The sequence below is a fragment of the Nannospalax galili genome, unplaced genomic scaffold, assembly GCF_000622305.1.
Source record: "Nannospalax galili isolate Female #2095 unplaced genomic scaffold, S.galili_v1.0 scaffold46, whole genome shotgun sequence".
Lineage (NCBI taxonomy): Eukaryota > Metazoa > Chordata > Mammalia > Rodentia > Spalacidae > Nannospalax > Nannospalax galili.
Genome location: NW_008355790.1, coordinates 2,959,007 through 2,964,933, shown reverse-complemented (window position 1 = coordinate 2,964,933; position 5,927 = coordinate 2,959,007). Strand labels below are relative to the sequence as shown.

General features: G+C 37.7%; 1 protein-coding gene across 2 annotated transcripts in view; it reads left to right on the top strand.

The window, feature by feature from the left end:
• The window catches only part of Pdlim3 (PDZ and LIM domain 3), a 34,969-nt gene that overhangs the window by 684 nt on the left and 28,358 nt on the right, over positions 1-5,927 (top strand). The gene's annotated exons all lie outside the window — the stretch shown is intronic.

Sequence of the window (5,927 nt, the reverse complement as noted above, 5' to 3'; positions counted from 1 at the left end):
AGGCCAGCCTGGTCTCCATAGTGAATCCAGGACAGCTGGGGCTACAGGGAGACCCTGTCTCAAAAAAACCAAAAAAAAAAAAAAAAAGTCAGCTCACAGATTCCTCTGCATCTTTCTTGGTCCCTAGCCACTTTCAGAAGAGGTCCACTGACAGGGTGATTTCCTGGGCTCAGGGCAAGGATGCCAGGCCTTGAAGGGGCGGGGGCTGTGCTCTGGCTCTCATCATCCCATCTCACTTCATATCAAACTGATGGGGGGGGGGTGTACCAAACCAAGGACTCCGTTATTTCGTGGAGCTGGAGGAGTCCAAACAATTTTCTTGTCTGAATGAAAACTTCAGCAGGGTGCTGTTTGTGGGGCACAACTTAAGTTGGCCAAGATGAAGCAGTTCATATCAGCCCAGACAGGGAAAATATTACTAATGTGTAGTTCTCCGTTTCTAGGCATTTTGAATAAATATTTTCCAAAGCTGGGAGCTTGGCTGAGGAAGCATTACCTATAATTCAAACTATTAAGAAAACCTGTCCAATAGTTTACCTGATAGAGAGCAACCAGTCAGGATATTAACTTTGCAAACCAGACTTTGTATCAAAGCCAAACTTTTCCTAATTTAATATCACCTAAAGCAGTACCCAACTAGGAAAAGCAAGAAAGACAAGTAAAAATGAAACCTCAGAGTTCCTTTCCTGTCAGCAAATTTCTAGGATTAATTGTAAAGCATTATTTAATCTAGTTTATTGTTTTCCTAACCCAGTTTTTCTAAAGAAATAATTTCAGTTATCATATATAAGCCATTTTGAATATAAAAGCAGAAATTCTCAAATGCCATAGTCTTATTTTCTAAGTATTATACTTTTTCTTGCTGTTCATACTTTATAAAAGTGTACTTTATAATATGATCACTCAGAGATATTGCACAAGGCCAATCCCTTTTAAACTCTGCTCTACTTATGTATGAATGTTGACATACATGGGACCCAACCTGCTTTTCACAAATCTCAAGGCATGTATCATACAGATGCACACAGTGGGTCATTTCAAACTTTGTTTTACATTTTTCAAAAACATATAAACATATCTGACATGTGTTTTTATACAAGAAATGAAAAAGTAACATATCCCCCAGAAATACTCTAAGTAAATTAAGCAGAAAATGCTTCCATGATCCAGGCCAAACAATTCCTTTTATAGATTTACCAAAGAAAACAGTTTCCATTATCTCTTCTAAGAAATATGTTTAGTTTATGGATTATAGTTTTTTCTTGCTTATATTAAATGAAAAGAAGCTTTTGAATCCTAACAAAGAATAAATCATATTTAGATTAAATACTAAATAACTAATTATGTATGTCATAAAGAACTTTGAAGTAATTTATAAAACTATCTTACTATTAATCTGTAACATGTCCACATAATAAGTCATATGTTTGAAATTTAGGGTTGTTAACATTAAAAGCAATGTTTATTTTAAAGCAATATTTACATCTGTGCTTGAATTATAGAGGCTATTGGTAAATGTATTTGATGTAATGACAGTTTTTATTTGAGAAGCCATTCTGTCTTGAATTTCTAACTCATATCTAATTTGTGCCACAATTGTTGCCACTTGATTCAATAACAGAGCATGAACAGACATTATTTAGTTAAAATATACCTTTTCAATTATTTTAACCCCAGGAGAATAGGGTTCGATCCCGTGTCCCTATAGTCATCTATATTGGAGAGTCTTGGTGAATAAATGCACATCCCTTCAATTGAAATTTTATGTTTTTGTGAATACTTAGCTAAGAATATTTCCACTGAAACTGAAAGAATATGAAAAATCACTTGGATAAAAATTTAAAAGTTGTCAGGCATGGTGGCACACCTTTAATCCCAGTGCTCAGGAGACAGAGGCTGGTGGATCTCTGTGAGATCAAGGCCAGCAAGGTCTACATAGCAAGTTCCAGGCCAGCGCTGGGGCTACAGGGAGACATTGTCAAGAAAACAAAAAAAGCCCTTCTTCTAAGTCCTCTATAGCCACTAACTCACTTAAAGCTCAGAACATCCTTATAAAACCAGTAGGGGTAGGATCCCCTTTCACAGATGAGAAGAATGAGGCTTTAGGAGGGCTATTAATCCACTAACGATCACAAATGGAGGGCCAGGTCCACCCACATCTCAAGCTGAGCTCTGAAGCTCACAGGTGAAAAATACGCCACTCACTGTTCTCTGTGCCACCCAGTATGTCAGAGATCCTATGGCTTCGACTTCTTCAAGCTCTACCCTTCCCATTCTTTTAACTATTCTCCTTATTCAAGAAATCATAACTTCACACCTAGACATCTATCTGCCTTTTCAAATTCACCCTTCATATGCTTACTATCCATCTTTTGAAAAGGAGGCTCTCACCTTTCCTTTTCCTAAACATCCTTCAATGACATCACCAGCTTATGAACAACAAAAGATGTAATCTCCAGCATGGCTTTTTACCATCTATTATGACTTCCTTTCTTCTGTGTTCTCTCTCTCTCTCTCTCTCTCTCTCTCTCTCTCTCTCTCTCTCTCTCTCTCTCTCTCCTCTCTCTCTTCCTCCTCCTCCTCCTTCGTTCACTCTATATATGGGCAGTGGTGCTGCTGCTCTGGACTGCTTATGATTTCCCTAGCACATCTGCATTTCCGGTATACATCACTTTCCCCCAGGATTCTTTTCTGCACTTCCACACCACAGTCCTCTAAACCTATGAAAATCTGGTCAAATCCTCTACCCCAATCTTTCCTAGATATATTTAAGTATCTGTGTTGCCCCCTCACATGCTCCTTAAGAGCAGGAACTATCAACACTGAGGACCATTTGGCACATAGTAGTGTCTAGTACATCATGTATGTTGCAAAATAAATACAGACACAATATGAATAATGAAATTGCTCCCCTTTTACATTATTGCTGTAATAGGTACAGATTATGTTCTAAAGCATTCCATAATAAAGTAACTGTAAATTGTTTCATTAGTTATTTGTCTGTCTTAGGTAAGTTCTTAAGCATACAAAGAATTGAAATACAAATACCCATACTTAATATCACAGAAGTTCTGCACATGAGAAGTATTTCCTCAACTCGTTTAAATCAGTTTTTGTCCTCTTTACAAGCAAGGCCTTTATTTACCTTCGCTATGCTGTATAAATGTGAACTACAATGATGACCCTGATAATTTATAATGGTGTGAAAGTGGCATGCCTTCAGTATAAACCATACTAAGAACTTTGAATGTTGGCCTTTGCCTAGGCCAGCAATAATAGGTGGTATCCTCTTCTGTCTTGATGGTAGGCAGTGGTAGCAAGCCATAGCTGGAGCAAATCACATGGTCAGGAGAGTAATAATAAACCTCAATAGTGTACTGAACTAAGACAAATCAAGATGGTTAGTAGGTTTGGCATATTAATGTTGCTTATTTAAGGTATTTTAGCTACATAAAAGAGATTCAATTGATCAGGATGTAACTCCAGCCTAAGTAAAGGGCATCTGTATAGCAGTGCTCCTAAGAGACAATAGAGCTCCTACCAGAGTTTGTGAAAGGTAGCATATTTAACTCTCTCCACTATTGAGATTGCAGTTCACAAATTAAGTCCAAAGGCTTCTGTCCCATAATTATTCACAAACCCATTAATCAGTAAGATTGATTTTTTTAAATTAATTCAAAGAACACATACACATCAAAAGACAAGAAAATCAAGCACCAGACATCGGCATTTTCTAGACAATTAATGTACTATGCTTTGTGCAAGATGAAATTTAAGTTTAGGATGCTTAGTTTAAGGGAGAGTGTTATGGTTGCATCTGAAATGTCTCCTGTGAGTTTGTTTTAAATGTTCAGTCTTCAGCTCACTGTGTGATGTTGAATGCCAGGGAGCTCTGAGGAGTGGTGACTGCCTGATGCAAGTAGGTGACTAGGGCCAAAACTTTGAAAGTTATACTCTCCCCTGGATCTAGCCTGGTCTATCTAGGCAGCTCATCCTCTCATCACCACAGACCAAGGTGCTCTGTCTTGCCAAAATAATCTTCCCTCTCTTAAGTTGTTTATCAGATAGTCTGTCCCAGTGATTCAGAACAACTAATAGAGAGTGGTTATTTCAAACACCATAGAGAATTGTCATTTTTCATAGAACAGCGTTTAAAGTTCACATCTCTAAGTGAACTTTTTTTTTTTTCAAGAAGACTCTGAGGATTCCTCTTGAAGTTTCTTGAACTGTCCACAAAGTAGGTTTACTCTCACAGACAAGTTACAGGATTGTTTGCTTTTGTAGAATTTGAACATAAAACACAGCACAAATTCTGTTGAAATGAGTGTATATATCCGAGACTGGTGCACCTTTTCCTCCCGCTTCATCCCTCCCTCCTTCCTCTTCACAGCACTCCAAGATCACTATAACTGTGAATGCTGTATGAATTTGGGTACCAATATAGAGACCATTGGTATATTCTTAATGTCTACAATGTCTCCAAAAAAGCATGTTACTTCAATATAAACTTTATTTGAAATTTGAAATTTTATAAAGGAATGTTTACAGTTGGAAACAATCTTTTTCTAGGCTAAAACAAAAACGGGAAAAGCACTGATGTGAATAGACCTGTATAATTTTGTGCTAACAGGACTACGTGTATGTATAAGCATTGGCACTAGGCACACAATATTGATTGCAGACTAGCCTGTAAGCGAAAGGCACTGTGGGAATGCTATTATCATCTCAACGGATTTCTACCCTCTAAGAAACTTGGGTATCAGTGGAAGAGAAAGAATGTGTACATAAACTGCCATGACAAACCTATGCACAATTCCACAAGAAATGTGCGGCTAAAAAGCTAGCAGGAGGCAGGGCAGAGCAGGAGACTAACTGCAGGAGAGGCTACACTGAGCAGTGGAAGAGCCCCAGCTCTCAAGTGAGACAGAGCCCAGTAGGAGTTTCAGATTTTCACTGAATGTATGACCCTACACAAGACACAAGTGCATGTCTTATACTTTCTGAGCATAAATTTTCTCATCTTAAAAGAATAGTATTCTGTAAGATTGTCTTAAGAATTAAACAACATAATACTTCCCAATAATAATGCTATTATGACAATAAGATAATTGTTTTCAAATCAGGCTGCACATTAGAATTACACAAATAACTTTTTTGAAAACACCCATGCCCAGAATCATGAAAAGATTCTGCTATAAATGACATGTCATTGTAGAAACTTCCATCACACACAGGTGCTAGAGGAGTTTGCACACCTTGTAAGGCTTGCAAAGTTCATTTGGCAGAGAATGGGGAACAACCAGACAATGCAGTTTCTCCCCGTTTTGATCCATACCCCTACTGCAACCCCTGCTTCATAATTTCAATAATTTTTATTCCCTTTGATTTTCTAAAGATGACATGTCACTGTGTTTACCCCACTTGGCCTCAAACTCCTGCATTCAAGTGACCCTCCCACCTCAGCTTCCCTTGCCCAGCTGCACTTTTATTCTTAACATCAGAATCATATCAGAGGCGTATGTTGGACTTTTCTTATGTCTCCAATTATAAATAAGATGTCATAATGCTTTACCTGTGTTTTAAATGAGTTTTTTTCCCTACTGGACTGAAGTTTTAGGTTAAGGTGAGTAGCTAAAATCATCTAAGGCATTTATGAGCAGCATAACTCCTGGCTCTTCTCCTAGAGATTCTGATTTTTGATTCTAGACATCTGGAATAGGATGGCTTCTATGATCAATGTGGAACCCAGGTGATTCTTGTAATCAGGCAAGTTTGAAAACATGAGGCTGAGTGATTGACTGCAGTACTGTGTCCAATTAGCTCTCTAGTCATTTCAGTAGTTAAGACCTTAATGAATCTGAATAAGAAATAATTCATTGAAAAACAATGTTTTGTTTCATCTCTCTTTTCTCCTAATTGGAGAAAAT